At 40.1% G+C, this 16,445-nt stretch overlaps 1 protein-coding gene across 1 annotated transcript in view; it reads right to left on the minus strand.

Annotated features, from left to right (window-relative positions):
* Positions 1–16,445, minus strand: part of CDH23 (cadherin related 23) — a 620,897-nt gene that overhangs the window by 409,592 nt on the left and 194,860 nt on the right. The gene's annotated exons all lie outside the window — the stretch shown is intronic.

Consider the following 16,445-nt stretch of genomic DNA (forward strand, 5'->3'; position numbering starts at 1 on the left):
AGGTACCCATAAATCAGAATGAACTCAGAGAAAGAGAAACCTGTCCATACTGAGAGGAGATTAATATGGAAGAACCCTTGTGTATCTCATACTTGTTTAGAGCTTGTATAAAGTCATGAGTTCAGTTCTCTAGCAGATCCATGAGCTTTGTCATGTCCTGTGCCACTGGATGTCTTTCTACCCTTCAGCAGTGCATATAAATACCGTTAGCAACAAGGAAGACTGAACCAGAGAGCTGACAATAATGAATAACTGAAAGAATGGTGAGTGTGAATGGATCCCTACTACTGGAAACACACGTCAGAGCCATTGTTGATGGTGCCTTAGCTACTAAGAGCAGTAATGATGAGGATGGTGATAAATGGTCCTTTGTTTAAGAACATTCAGAGACCTCACATTAGAAGGGGCGAAGAAGAGACTCCATTCCAATGAAAATGACATTTGTGCTAGGGAGTTCTTTCTCATATTACTCCCTCTTTTCTTCCTCTCACCCTCTATGCCGACAACCAAGTAAACTCCCCTGCTGTGGTGATAGTGTCTTTCTTCCTAATAGACTCCAACTCTGGCATGAGCCTTTAGGAAGACCATTTAAAGAGCCCAAGGGTAGGGGTGGAGGAATGAGGTGGAGAGGTTTCTGCCAAGTACTCCATATGTTTGCTCCAGCTTCTGGTTCTCTCTCCCCTCCTGGGACAAGGCTAACGAGTCCCACAAGTCACCGTGTCCAGACTTGTTACATGCCAATGGAATCCTCTGGAAGGGAAGCCTGGCTGAGGGAGATAAGCCACATCTCTTCCACACAACAGGGCTCACTGGAGCTACCAGAGCACATATTAATGGGACTCATTCAGCTCAGCCCAAACTGCAATTAATAACCAGCGCTTGGGGGTTCAGGGAGACTGGAGAGCTGCATGGTGTGTGTATCTTAGTTGTGGAAGCAGGAGTGGTAAGGGGAAGGAGGTGGAAGATGGGAATTGGGGCTAAGCTTTGTTTTCCTTTAACCATCTATACCTGAAATAAGAGATGTCCCTCCTTGTCGTGCATGGCAGAAGGCCAGTGGCATTCAGAATATCATTCCTACCCTGATGTTTGTCCTCAGCTTTTCACAGAAATAGTAACAGAAGGAAATTAATCTGACTTCTGCAATTTCTGCCGAACACCTCTCAGAGGATCAGGCATTTATCTATTTAGAGCTGGAAAGAACCTGAGAGGTCTAGTCCAACCCCTTTATTTTGCCCATGAAGAAACTAAGAGCCAGCCAGAATTTGAACCTAGGTCCTCTTATTCCAAACATTTCCCTACACCTCTCACTGATACTCGGGGTTCTGAAAAAGGAAATCAAAGCCAAAGAAGGGACTGAACAGATTTGGTATTCCTCCAGACATTATACCCCCAGCTGAACTGTGTTCAGGACCCTTCTGGTGAGTGGAGAGAGGGATTACAACTCATGTGATTCAATGAGAGTGACTCATTCAGGAATGCATTCTTTTCTACTCTGACCTCACACTATTAAAAGAGGTTGTGAGAGTTGGTATGTATGATTAAGTAGGAATATTGGCAGGGGGGATAGGTAGACTAAGAAAAGAAATAAAGCTATATGAAAAGGTGTTAAAAACTCAAGGCTACCTGGGTGCTAGGTTTGAGCAGGTCCACAGGTTAGATGTCACTGTTATGTTCCTCATCCAAGGACCTAGGTCATAGACCTGCTCCTTTCTCAGAGTCTTTTTGACCATATCGATAGGGAAATCCCTACAGGGTGGGAAAAAAAGGCATACAAAGCATAAATGAAGGCAGGTTAGGGATGATAAAGAAGAGATATTTTATCAAGATAGCTATAGAACTGGGCTATATAACATATAGAACATGTTAGAGTGGTGTGTCCCCTATCTCTGGGGAGTCTCCTTCTGTCCTTACTCTACTAAGCAAGACTCCTTGGCTGTCTTTTCCCAGAGGAAGTAAAGTATCCTTAGGAAGTGGATTGAATTTAGAATCAGAGGTCCTCAGTTTGAAACCTGGCCCTGCAATTTCTGACTACATATTTGGCTTAATGTCTGTGGACCTCAGTTTCTTCATTTGACCATTTGGTCTACAACTTCTCCTTGAGCTCTATAAATGTCTGGTGACCATGACTGGTGGAGGCCTGAATATAGTAGGGGGTGAAGACACCACTCCAAGGAAGAATGATGGAGGAAGAGGATGTGAATTGTGGCCCCCTTCTCTCTCTCTCTCTCTCTCTCTCTCTCTCTCTCTCTCTCTCTCTCTTTCTCTCTCTCTCTCTGCCTTCCTCCCTCCTTCCCTCCTTCCCTTCCCCCTCCCCAGTCCTAGCTGGTTACTGGGTACTCTTTTATCAAGATTCTGAAGCTGGTGGAGGCTTCAATCGCTCCTGTCTATCGTGCAGGCCGCAGGAAGAGAATGGCTTTCAGCTCAATTACCCTTCCCATTCCAATTCCATAACGCTTCAATGAGGCTTTTTAACCAAAAACGAAAAAGCCATGTCTGCTGCAGCTTGGCCACAAGCGCAACCGTGCAGAATGGGAGGCCCCGCCCAGTCCTAGCACCAGCCCAGCCCAGCCTCCCCTCACTCTAGGTGAGATGGAGAGAGAGGGCTAGAGACAGACAGGAAGTAATAGGAATCCATGAGCCCAAGCAAGAGGGGATACACTGAGGGTGCTTCCCTCTCTGAGTTGGAAGGCTCTTTTGAGGCCATTTAATCCAGTCCATACATGTCCAAGAATTCTCCCTATGACAGGCCTGAAGAGTGGTCATCCAGTCTCTATTTGAAGGCCATTTTCTTTTAGGGGAGGCAGGAGGAGTTAAGGAGTGCCTCCTGGCCTTCTCAGACAGCCCAGTCCGCTGCTGGACAGCTCCAACTGTCAGGACCTTCTTCTGTCACACCTAAACCACATTGTCCACAATTTCTACCCATTGCTCCTGGTTTCACCTACTAAAGATAAGCTGAATGAGGTTAATACCACGGCCCAAAGACCTCCTCTCCCACTACATCCCTTGACACTGGCACACAATTTCTCCACACAATCAGGGCTTCATCTGAAATGCTTGCTAGGGTTTTGAGAGTATTTTTAAAGTGCCTTGAGATCTTAGTAAGAAAAGGCATGAAAGAGCATGTAAGGATGACCTTATTGACCTTCAAGCAACACTTGACCATCATCAACACTATGGAAGCACCAAACCCACACCCCCAAAATTCAGCCCTTGGTTAGTTCCAAGAAGCTTCTCTGCACACAGTAGGGCATGGGTCCTGACTGCAGAAGTAGACCCAGATCAGACAGGTTCTCTCTGTCTAGCTCTGACCTTCTACATACACCCACATATAGGTATGGCTTTTAGGGCCTTCTTCCAACCCAACGATTCTGGCTTAGGTTGAATCCTATGCTAAGGACTATTCAAAATGTTAAGGACTATTCTATCCGTAAGGGACTTAATCAACAAACATTTATTAAGCACCTACTATATGCCTAATACTGAGTTAACCATCTCTCCTTTCAAGTAACTTCCATTCTTCAGGCAAACATGTATACATATAAGTCTATACAAAATATATACAAATAAATGCAAATTAATTTGTGGTGGGGAAGCATAGCCCTTGGAGAGAGGGAAATAAAGAAATGCCTCACATAAGAGGTGGTACCTGAGCTAAGATTTGATAGTAATTAGGGATTCTAAGGGCAGCTAAGTGGTAAAGTAAATAGAGCCCTGGGTCTGGAGTCAGGAAGATCTGAGCTCAAATCCAACCTCAGACTCTTACTAGCTGTGTGAACCTGGGCAAGTCACATAACACTGCCTCAGTTCCTCATCTGCAAAATGGGAATACACTGGAGAAGGCACGCCAGTATCTTTACAAGAAAATTCCATGGATGTGACTAGACAACAAGAAAGGGACTCTAAGAGGGAAAGGCAAGGAGGAAATACATTGCAGGCAGGTGGGCTAGCTTGAGCAAAGACACAAAGATTAAAAAAAAATAGAATATGTCACAAACAGTAAGTAAGTTATTTTGGCTGGAGCGGATGATTGAATCAAAATCACTTATTAGGAATTTACTTTGTGCCAGACAATAGGCTAAGTACTGGGGATATAAATATAAAAGATGAGGTGGGAGTGGGGCATGATCTGGTGGCAAGGCACCAGCAGGCTATGTAAATTGGTGGCCCCTGACTCATGGATCAAGATAGCCTGTCCTAGGGCAGGGGTTCTGTCACTGCAGGGACTGAGTCCCCAAAGGCATGCTCTCTGGAGGACTGCTGGACTGGAGGGTTCAGCAGAAAAATAGAGGTTGAGTGGAAAAATAGAAGTGTATTCTAGTGGTCTGGGACTACTTAATGGATACCTCCTATTACTTATGTTGTCATAAAGGGCATCAGCCCCCACTGAAGGCAGCTCCAAAGAATAATAGCCCTTCCCCAACATCACTCAATCACTCTCTACCTGCTCCAGCCCACTGGGACTAAAGGGGAGGCAGTCCAACTGTAGGCTGGATTTAGGCTATGTCTCCTAAAGGTCATCCAGTTCTTCCCTCCCTGTTCTATGCCTGTCTGCCTAAGTCATCTCTGGTAGGCCCCTGGGCCAATCTTCAAGCAGAAGCACAAATCTGGATCAGGGGCAATGACATTACAAATCTCCCCATGAGCAGCTCAACAGATATGTGTGTGCTCCATGTGTGTCCAGATATGGCAAGCATGTTATACATATTAGCAGAGACCAACCTGGCATCACAAAGGGCACACAAACAGGGAGAAGAGGAGAAGGAGACTGGGTTGGGTGCAATTCTGCTCTCTTCTCCTGATTAGCTGGTTGGCATTCTCACCACCAGCTCCGTGTTTAATGGCCTTGACGGAGTCCCCTCCCCATGTCCTCCAGGCCTACTGCTGGCTGCAGCCAATTCTCATGATTTAGTTCTTTGATGCACTGACCCATGAGGGAGAGAGGAGACAGAGGCGCCTGTGGAGGGTGGGGGAGGCTGATGCAAGAGGGCATGGAATAACTCTCCAGGAACATGCAAAGTATGGCTCTCGAGGATTCTTGACTGCGGAGCTGGGTCCATCAGTTGAGAATAACCCTCCCATGTCTCAAACCTTTTCTTCCTCTCCTGCTGAGTTCCTGGAGTATCCATTAAGATTTAGGGACCATCCTGGCTTCCACACAGCAGAAGAGGACATGGAGAAGGCCTTGGCCCAACAGAGTATGCAAGACTGATGTCCCATCAACAGACACCCAAGTCCTGAGAATGCTAATTTTTAAAATGGACATTGTTTGCCTTTAATCTATAGTCAGGGAGAATAATCTTCATGAGTTCAAATCCAGCCTCAGGCATGTACTAGCTGTGTGACCCTGGGCAAGTCATTTAGCCTTATCTGCTTCAGTTTCCTCATCTATAAAATGAGATGGAGAAGGAAATGCGAAACCACTTCTGTATCTTTGCCAGGAAAACTCCAAATGGGGTCATAAAGAGTGTCCAAGTCATGTTCAAATATGACCAAAACCAACTGAATAACAACATATGTATAAAATGCCTTATTGTAGAGTGATTTGTAAACCTTAAAGTCCTATATAAAATTTCAGTTTTTTCATTATTATTATTATCATTGCTATTAATTTCTACCAATATGTCCAGTGACCTAATTCTACATCTAGTTAGTAAGGACCAGATCAGCCATGCTCAGAAAAGCTCCATCACCAGGTTTGGCTGCATAGTAATGAAATTCTTAGCCAGACTAACAATGGAGGGGCAACACAGTAGAAGAGGACCATGCCACCATGTCCCGTCATCTTCCTGCTCTGTTCCTATAGACCCCTCCTCCCATTGGTGATTTCTCCCAAGAGCCTCCATTTTGGAAGGGCTCTAATCAAGAATCTCTCCTTCTCTGACTATGCCACCATACCTCAGATGCCTCCTCAATCTACTGTTGTGTGGCCTCATTATCCCATTGAGTCCTTTACTTAACCTCTATTTAGGGGAAGGACCCAAACTAGCCATTCCATATTCTCCAGACATAGCCTCTGTGCCACTATGGATACCTCCTTCTTTTTCTTCCCCTTACTTTTTAGCCCCCCTTTTATGTGTTGTCTTCTCTCATTGGAATGTAAGCTCCTTGAAGGTAGAGACTATCTTTCTGTTTGTTATCACTAGTGCTTAGCACAGAGTCTGGAACATAGTAAGTGCTCAATAAATGCTTGTTGACTTAATTTGGGTCTGGTGTCAAAGGACCTGGATTCGAGTTCCTACTCTGTTTGTTACTTCTGCTCATAGATGACTGACTTTGGGCAATAATGCTAATAGCTGGTGGAGTCAAGATGGATGAGAGAAGTCAGGAAATTGCCTGAGCTCTCCCCAGTTTCCCTTGAAAAGAATGTTAAATCAAACCTCGAAAAGAATTCTGGAAGCAACAAAATCAACAGAAAGATGAAGTGAAAAAATTTTCCAGCCCAAAATAACTTAGAAAGACTTTGGGAAATGTCTGTCTCACTTGGGTAAAAGGGGAGTGCAGCCCAGTGTAGGTGATATCTGGGCAAGCCAGTGGAAGGCTCCTAGTCACAGCACAGATCAGCAACCAAGACCTCACAATTCTGTCTCAGAAAATTGGTGGCATAATAGACCAGCTGCGAGGCCTCCAGCCCCAACACAGTAGGCAAACTGCCAGCTCCAGAACCCAGGGCACAATAAATGTGACTAGGCTAGACTACCCTAGGGCAGTAGGCAAGATGCCAGCTCCAGAGACCCTGACACACATAGCCAGCAAACAGGCCCCTGGTCCCCAGTGCAAGAAGCATGGGACAGTGCCCCCTGTGCCCGAGGAGTTGAGCTCAACTTTTTAAAAAATGAGAAAAAACCAACCAAACAAAAAAAAAAATAACCCTGACCATAAAAAGCTACTATGTTGACAGGGAAGATCAAAACACAAACTCAGAAGGTGTTAACAACATCAAAAGGCCTACATGTAAAGTTCAAAGGGGACTATGAATTGGTCTTAAGCCCAAAAAGTCCCCTTAGAAGAATTAAAAAAAGATTTTAAAAATCAAGTAAGAAAGGCAGAAGGAAAATTGGAAAAAGAAATTAGAATTATGCAAAAGAATTATAAAAAAAATCAACAACTTGGAAAAGGAAGCACAAAAATTGACTAAAGAAGACAAATGGGAAAAAATCCACTGAAGGAAAGAACTCCTTTAAAAGTAGAATTAGCCAAATGGAAAAAAGAGGTATAAAAGCTAACTGAAGAAAACAATTCCTTAAAAATTAGAATTGGGCAAGCAGAAGATAATGATTCTTTGACCCTATGAAACATAAAGAAACAGTAAAAATCACAAAAATGAAAAAAATGGAAGAAAATGTAAAATACCTCATTGGAAAAACAACTGACCTGGAAAATATACCCAGGAGAGATAATTTAAGAATTATTGAATTATCTGAAAGCCATGATCAAAAAAAAAGAACTTGGACAGCATTTTTCAAGCAATAATCAAGGAAAAGTGCCTTGATATTCTAGAACCAGAGGCTAAAATAGTCATTGAAAGAATCCACTGATCACCCCCTGAAAGATAATTCCAAAATGAAAACTCCAAGAAATTTTGTAGCCAAATTCCAGAACCAGCAGGTCAAAGAGAAAATACTGTAAGCAGTCAGAAAGAAACAATTTAAATATCAAGGAGCCACAGTCAGGATTACAGAGGACTTACTAGCTTCTACATGAAAGGACTGGAGAACTTGGAATATGATATTCTGGAAGGCAAAAGAACTTGGATTACAACCAAGAATCAAATAACCAGCAAAATCAAGCACAATCTTTCAGGGGAAAATATGGACATTCAATGAAATGGGGGACTTTTAAACTTTCCTGATGAAAAAGATCAGAGCTAAATAGGAAATTTGCTCTTCAAATATAAGACTCAAGAGAAACATGAAAAGGTAAACAAGAAAGAGGAAAAAAACCAAATAAACAAAAACCATGGTATTCAATAAGGTTAAACTGTTTATATCAGTACATGGGAAGCTGATACTTGTGACTCTTAAGAACTGTATCTTTATCAGGGCAGTTAGGAGGCATATACTTAGAGGGTGTGGGTATGTTGACTTTCATGTGCTGATAAAAAAAAACTAAGGGGTGAAAAAAGGATTGTATTGGGAGAAGAAAGGAGAAGGCAGAATGGGGTAAATTATATCACATGAAGAGGCGTGAAAGACCTATTATGGTAAGAGGGAAAGAAGGGAGAGTGTGACTATTGTTTGAACCTTACTTTCATCAGATTTGGTTCAAAGAGGGAATAACATATCTACTCACTTGAGTAGAGAAATTTATCTTACCCTATAGGTAGGTAGGAGGGGAAAGGGGAAAGAAAAGGGATGGGAGAAATGATAGAAGGAAGGACAGAAGTAGGAGAGGAAAGGGGAAAGAAAACAGAAGGAGACTGATAGAAAGGAGGGCAGACTGGGGGAGGTGTTAGAAGCAAAACACTGGTGAGGAAGAACAGGGTGAAAAGAGAGAGAAAAGTATAACAATGGGTAAAATAGGAGGAGGGAAGTTTACAGTTAGTAATCATAACTGTGACTATGAATGGGATGAACTCTCCCATAAAATGAAATGGAATAGCAGAGTGGATTAAAAAAACAGAATCCTACAGCATGTTTTTTACAAGATATACATTTGGAGCAGAGACACAAACACAAAGTAAAGGTAAGAGTTTGGAACAGAACATGTTATGCTTCAGCTGAAGTAAAAAAAAAAAGCAAAGGTAGTAATCCTGTTCTCAGATAAAGCAAAAGCAAGGAAGAAAACTATATCTTGCTAAAAGGTACCATAGACAATAAAGTAATATCAATACTAAACATATATGCACCAAGCGGTATAGCATAGAGAAGTTAAGTGAATTACAAGAAGAAATACCCCCCCAAACTATATTATTCGGGGATCTTATCCTCCCCCCTCTAAGGATGAGATAAATCTAACCAAAAAATAAATAAGAAACAAGTTAAAGAGATGAATAGAATTTCAGAAAAGTTAGATATGATAGGTCTCTGGAGAAAATTGAATGGGGATGGAAAGGAATATGTCTTTTTCTCAGCAATACATGGCACCTACACAAAAGTTTACCATGTATTAGGGCATAAAAACCTCACAATCAAATGCAGAAAGGCAGAAATATTAAATGCATCTTTTTCAGATCATGATTCAATAAAAATTACATGTAATAAAGGGTCATGGAAAGACATTAAAAATTAATTGGAAAATAAATAATTTAATCCTAAAGAATGAGTGGGTCAAACAACAAATCATAGAAACAATCAATAATTTCACCCAAGAGAATGACAATAATGATACAACATACCAAAATTTATGGGACACAGACAAAGCAGTACTTAGGGGAAATGTTATATCTCTAAATGCTTATGTGAATACAATAAGGAGGAGATCAGTGAATTGAACATGCAATTTAAAAATCTAGTAAAAGAACGAATTAAAAATCCCCAATTAAATGCCAAATTAGAAATTCTGAAAATCAAAGAAGAGATTAATAAAATTGAAAGGAAGAAAACTATTGAACCAATAAATGAAAATAAAAACTTATTTTTTAGGAAACACAATAAAATAGATAAACCTTTGGTTAATTTGATTTAAAAAAAGAAAGAAGAAAACCAAATTACCAGCATCAAAAATGAAAAGGGTGAATTCACCACCAATGAAGAGGAAATTAAAGCAATAATTAGGAGATGTTTTGCCCAACTGTATGCCAATAAATCTGACAATCTAAGTAAAATGAATGAATATTTACAAAAAATATAAATCATTGAGATTAACAGAAGAGGAAATAAGATATTTAAATAACCCCATTTTAGAAAAATAAATTGACCAATCTATCAATGAACTCCCTAAGGAAAAAAGTCCACAAGGGCCAGATGGATTTACAAGTGAATTCTGCCAAACATTTAAAGAACAATTAATTCCAATACTATGTAAACTATTTGGAAAAATGAACAAAGAAGAAATTATATCAAATTCCTTTTTATGACACAAATATGCCAGTGATATCCAAACCAGGAAGAGAAAAAACAGAGAAAGAAAATTATAGACCAATTTACCCCATGAAGATTGATGCAAAAATTCTAAATAAAATTTAAGGGGTGGCTAGGTGATGCAGTGAATAGAGCACTGGCCCTGGAGTCAGGAGGACCTGAGTTCAAATGTGATCTCAGACACTTAATACTTTATAACCGTGTAACCTTGGGCAAGTCACTTAACCCCACTGACCTGCCTTCCCCCATCCCAAAAAAAAAACCAACCCAAAGAAAAACAAATAAATAAGCAAAAGATTACAGCAATATATCATGAGGATCATACACTATAACCAGGCAGGATTTGTACTAGGAATACAGGACTGGTTCAATATTAGGAAAACTATAAGCATAACTGACTATGTCAATGATAAAACCAACAGAAATCATATGATTATCTCAATAGATGAAGAAAAAGCTTTTGACAAAATATAGCACCCATTCCTATTAAAAACACAAGAGAACATAAGAATAAATGGAGCTTACCTCAAAATTATAAGCAATATTTATCTAAAACCATCAGCAAGCATTATCTGTAATGGGAATAAACTAGAAGCCTTCCCAATAACATTAGAGTGAAACAAGAATGCTCATTATCACCACTATTATTCAATATTATACTAGATATGTTAGCTTTAGCAATAAAAGAAGAAAAGGAAATTGAAGGAATTGGACTAGGCAACGAGAAAACAAAATTATCACTCTTTTGTAGATGATATGATGTATACTTAGAGAATCAGCTAAAAAAACTACTTGAAACAATTAACTTAAGGAACATTGAAGGATACAAAATAAACCCACATAAATCATCAACATTTCTATGTATTACCAACAAAGTCCAGCAGCAAGAGATTGAAAGAGAAATTCCATTTAAAATAACTGTAGACGATATAAAATATGTGGAAGACTACTTTCCGAGACAAACCAGGAACTATATGAACACAATTACAAAACACTTTTCACACAAATAAAATCACATCTAAACAACTGTAAAAATATCAATTGCTCATGGGCAGGCTGAGCTAATATAATAAAAATGACAATTCTACCTAAATTAATCTATTTATTCAGTGTCATACCAATCAAAATAACAAAAAAATTCATTTCATAGAGCTAGAAAAAAAAAATAACAAAATTCATCTGGAAGAACAAAAGGTCAAGAATATCAAAGAAATTAATGGAAAAAATGAAAAGGAAGGTGTCTTAGTCACCAGTTCTAAAACTATATTGTAAGGCAGCAATCATCAAAACTATTTGGTACTGGATAAGACAGAATAGTGGATCAGCAGAATAGATTAGGCACATAAGACATAATAGTAAATGATTATAGTAAACTATTACTTGATAAACCCAAAGACTCCAGCTTATGGGGTAAGAACTTACTATTTGACAAAAACATCTGGGAAAACTGAAAAAATAGCATGGCAGAAATTAGGACACATCAACATCTCACACCATATACCAAAATAAATTCAAAATGGATACATTATTTAGACACAAAGAGTGATACCATAAGCAAATTAAGAGAACAAGGAATAGCTTATCCGTCAGATCTATGGAAAAATGAAAAACTTATGACCAAACAAGAGATAAAGAACATTATGAAATGCAAAATGGATAACTTTGATTACATTAAAATAATTTTTTTTTGCAGAAACAAAACCAACACAACCAAGATTAGAAGGAAAGCAGAAAAATGGGACACAATATTTACAAGTATTTCTGATAAAGGTCTCACTTCTCAATATATGAAGAAATGAGTCAAATTTATAGGAATACAAGTCTTTCCCCAATTGTTAAATGGTCAAAGGATATGAACAGGTAGTTTTCAGATGAAGAAGTTAAAGCTATCTATACATATGAAAAAGACTCTAGATCACTATTGATTAGAGAAGCAAATTAAAACAACTCTGAGGTGTCACCTCACACCTATCAGATTAGCTAATAGGACAGAAAAGGAAAATGATAAATGTTGGAGAAGATGTGGGGAAAATTGAAACACCTAATGCATTGTTGGTGGAGTTGTCAACTGAGGCAATCATCCTGGAGAACAATTTGGAACTATGCCCCAGCAGTAACACTACTAAGTCTGAATCCCAAAGAGATCATAAAAAAGGGAAAAGGACCTATATGTACAAAAATACTTATAACAGCTCTTTTTGTGGGGGCAAAGAGTTGGAAAATGAGGAAATGCCCATCAATTGGGGAATGACTGAGCAAGTTGTGGCATATGAATGTAATGGAATATTATTGTGTTATAAGAAATGATGAGCAGACAGATTTCAGGAAAATCTGGAAAGATAACATAAACTGACACTGAGTGAAGTGAATAGAACCAAGAGAAAACTGTGCATAGTAGCAGCAACACTGTGCAATGATCAACTATGACTGACTTAGCTTTTCTCAGCAATTCAATGATCCAAGACAATTCCAAAATATTCATGGTGGAAAATACTATCCATATCCAGAGAGAACTATGAAGACTGAATGCAGAATGAAGCAGACTATTTTCACCTTTTTTGTGTAGCTTTTCCCTTTTGTCCTATTTCTTCTTTCACAACATGACTAATATGGATATATATTTACATGATTGTACATGTATAAGCTGTATCAGATTGCTTGCCATCTTGGGAAGGGGGGATGTGAGTATGGGAGGGAGAAAAAATTTGAAAGTCAAAATCTTATAAAAAATGAATGTTGAAAACTATCTTTACATGTAATTGGAAAAAATGAAATACTATTTACCAAAAAAATTATAATGCTACTAGATAACATACATATGTAGTTATTTTAAGGTTTTGTTATTTCCATTTTACAGGTAAGGGAAACTGAGGTTGATGGTAGGTCACATACTAGTAAGTGCCTGAGTCAAGATTTACACACAGGCCTTCTTGATTCCAAGTCCAGTACTCTTTCCAATATGCCACTTAGCTACTGATATATGAGGCTAAGCACTTATTAAGTACCTAATATATGTCAAGTTTGGGCAACTAGATGACCCAGTGGATAGAACAATGGGTTTGGAATCAGGAAGATTCATCTTTGTGATTTCAAATTCAGCCTCAGACATACACTGTTTGAACCTAAGTCACTTACCTCTGTTTGCCTCAGTTTCCTCATGTGTAAAGTTAGCTGGAGAAGGAAATGGCAAACCACTCCAGTATCTCTGCCAAGAAAACCCCAATGGGGTCATAAAGAGTCAGACAAAACTGAAATGACTGAATGACAACAACAAATATGCTCAGTGTTGTACCAAGTGCGTGTGTGATCTCTTCCACCTCTGAATCTGTGATAAGAGGGAGATCACCTACTAGTTTACTTACAGCAGAGCTACAGTCTGTCAATCAAGGTCACATCCCAGCAAAATTTGAGGTCCTTCAATCACTGAAGTAATGCTCTTCATTTAGTCCAGATGTGGTTAAGCTTTAATTTTGGGTCATGGACCCATTGGACAGAGTTTGATGAAGCCTATGGACCGTTTCTCAGAATCATGTTCTTAAATGCACAAAATGGAATCAAAGGATTGCAAAAAAATCAAAGCATACATAAAGAACATTAAAGACATAAGTTTTCTGACATTCTTAAATCTATCCATAGGTCCCAGCTTAAGAACCCCTGATTTAGTGGCACAGTAGACAAAAATTCCCCTTTCCAAAAGAACAAAAAACAGCAATTATTTAACAAATATTAATTATGGACCTACTAGGTGCCTAAGTTTGATAGTATAAGAGAAGCAGAATATAAATCCATCTTGCCCTACAAGAAAGTAAGGGGGGGAATTAGAGGGGATATAAGAGAGGGCAGATTGGGGAAGGATATTAAGTATGCTCGCCATCTTGGGGCAGGGGTAGAGGAGAGATGGGAAGAAAATCAGTAACTCAAAATCTTTGGGAAATCAATGTTGAAAACTAAAAATAAATTTAAAAAAAGAGAAGTAGAAGTCACAATTCCTGTCCTTAATGAGTTGACAATCTAGACTCATAGACTATTAGAATTGGAAGAGACTAGTCTCATCCCTTTATTTTACAGATGAGGAAACTGAGGGAAATGGGGTGACTTGTTCAGTTACACACAACAAATTAGTGACTGAGGTAAGACAATTCAGATCTTCTGACTTCCTCCTTAGGGGTATTTCAGCTACTCCCCACTGCCTCAGTTTTTGAGATAAGACATCCATCCATCCATCCATTATTAGACAATAGCTACCAATACAGGACAGTGTGTGCTAAGCACCACATGAGTGGTGACCAATGGAAACTCCTTGAAGACAGGAACTATTGGCTTTTTCCTCTGGTACCTTGAGCTCTCACACCTCTTTGCTTCCTTTTATTTTCATTCCCATCCATTAAGGCCTCCCAATCTTGTCTCCCTTTTTCTGGTGTTCCTCCTCTCTGGCTTGAACCTGCCATTTTGTAGAATTGGCCCCATCCTTGCTATGTGAGCTGAGTCTGGTCAGAGTAGAAGTTTGCTATAGGATTTGTAGGAGCCACTCTGTCTCTAAATGCTTGGGAGTAAGGGCTGTTATACGCTGAAGTCCCCAAAGAGAGTCCCATTTGGGGTGAGGGGGCCCTTGAGATCAGAGGCGAGAGAGAGGCTGTCGTGCTCCAGGTGGCAGGGACAGACCAGCTGCAGAAAAGGAGGGGGAGAAAGGCAGAAAACAGAAAGCAGATTTGCCAAGCTCATTTACTTCACATTTGTCCAATTCTGTTGCTCAGAGGGGGACGTGCCTGATCACAATATCAGAGGGGGAGAGAATGCAGAGGTTGGGGGTGGAATGTGATTGCCCGGAATCGTGGCACGTTTTGCTGGAAGTCCTGGAGCCTGCTTTTTCTTGCAGTAGCAAATACTTTGGCTGAAGTGAGCTGCCCCTTATTAAGAGAAACAAAGATTGATCTTCAGTTACCAATCCACTGAAGATCTCCAAGCACTTAAAAACCCTCCCACTCTTAACCTAAGGTCTGGCAGATGACACAGGAGCCAAAGTGGCCCAAATGAAAGAGTATCCAAGGTGACTGGCTCAACTCAGGCCACTGACACATTCTGCATGTCAGGGGGCTGGGGGGCATCTTAATCTGAGGGAGACAAAGAAAGCTGGAGGCTCCAGTTTAGGGCCTGGCCTCAGAACCACTTTTGAATCCTGCCATCATGAGGAAGACAGGTAAGGATAAGCACAGGGGAAGGAGATAACTCTGGGGGCTGGGGCTGTACTCATGGATCAATCAATCAATGAGCATTTATTAAGTACTTACTGTCTACCAGTTACTAAGCTGGATACAGCATATACAAAGTCAAATGTGAGAGCAGTCCCCCTGCTCAAGGAATCTATGCAGAAACAATAGTTACACATGCAAGAAAATATGAATATATATGTTTATACTGATAAGCATTTATATAGTTCTTACTCTGTATCAGGCACTGTGCTAAATGTTTTGTAAATATTTATCTCATTATTTATCTTCACAAAAACCCTGAGAAGTAGGTACAATTATGACCACCATTTTACAGTTGAGGAAAGTGAGGCAGACAGAGGTAAGTGACTTGCCCAGGGCCACACAGCTAGTAGGTGTCTGAGGCTGTATTTGAACTCAGGTCTTTCTGCCTTCAGGCCCAGTACTCTGTCCCACTGTGACAGCTAGCTGCCTGCTTAGGAGGTTAGAGTTTATTTCTTTCTGCTTTGATTTCTTCTTTAGTGGTGCTCATTCAAGATCAGCCATTGGCTCCCCATCATCACTTTTAGAATTGCTTCAACTCATAAAAGATGGGCTTTTAACCTCTCAGTCTGGAGGATTAAACTCCTTCTAGTGGATGGAGGGGGAAAGGAAAGTGACCTCAACAGAAATTATGTTTGTTCTTTGTTTTGTCAGAGGACCACGGCATCAGGGAAATGATGATATGACTTGCAGTTGACTTTGATTTGAGTGAGGAAGGGCTGTGCACGGTGACCAGCCTCCCTTTCTACTCCAGAGTCATCTGGGTCCAGTGACCAGATATTCATCAGGATAACTGGAGATGGCCCAGGATACAGTGGCAGACTCTGGTCATTTTAGGCTAAGGCCTTTGCAGGTACTCACTTAGAGTGAGGTAATCCCCATTCAGTGAATAGGCCTCTTTAAAAATGGATCAAGGGATGGCCCCTTTAATTAGAAAAAAGAAAAAGAAAATAAAGCTGGGAAGGGAAGACCTTCCAGGCTGCTGTTTCAAAGAGAAATAGGTACCATTGACATTTGGCCTGGAGGGCCAAAAATACAGCTGTTAAGTGGAACTTAGGCAATTGTGGTCCAATCTATGAGCTTCAGAGTGAACTGGGTTTAAAGTTTTGTGGAAGAGGAAGGAAGGAAGAAAGGAAGGAAGGAAGGAAGGAAGGAAGGAAGGAAGGAAGGAAGGAAG

Source organism: Petaurus breviceps, unplaced genomic scaffold, assembly GCF_028583685.1.
Source record: "Petaurus breviceps papuanus isolate PSGF00001 unplaced genomic scaffold, PetGlider_PUasm1.0 90825, whole genome shotgun sequence".
Lineage (NCBI taxonomy): Eukaryota > Metazoa > Chordata > Mammalia > Diprotodontia > Petauridae > Petaurus > Petaurus breviceps.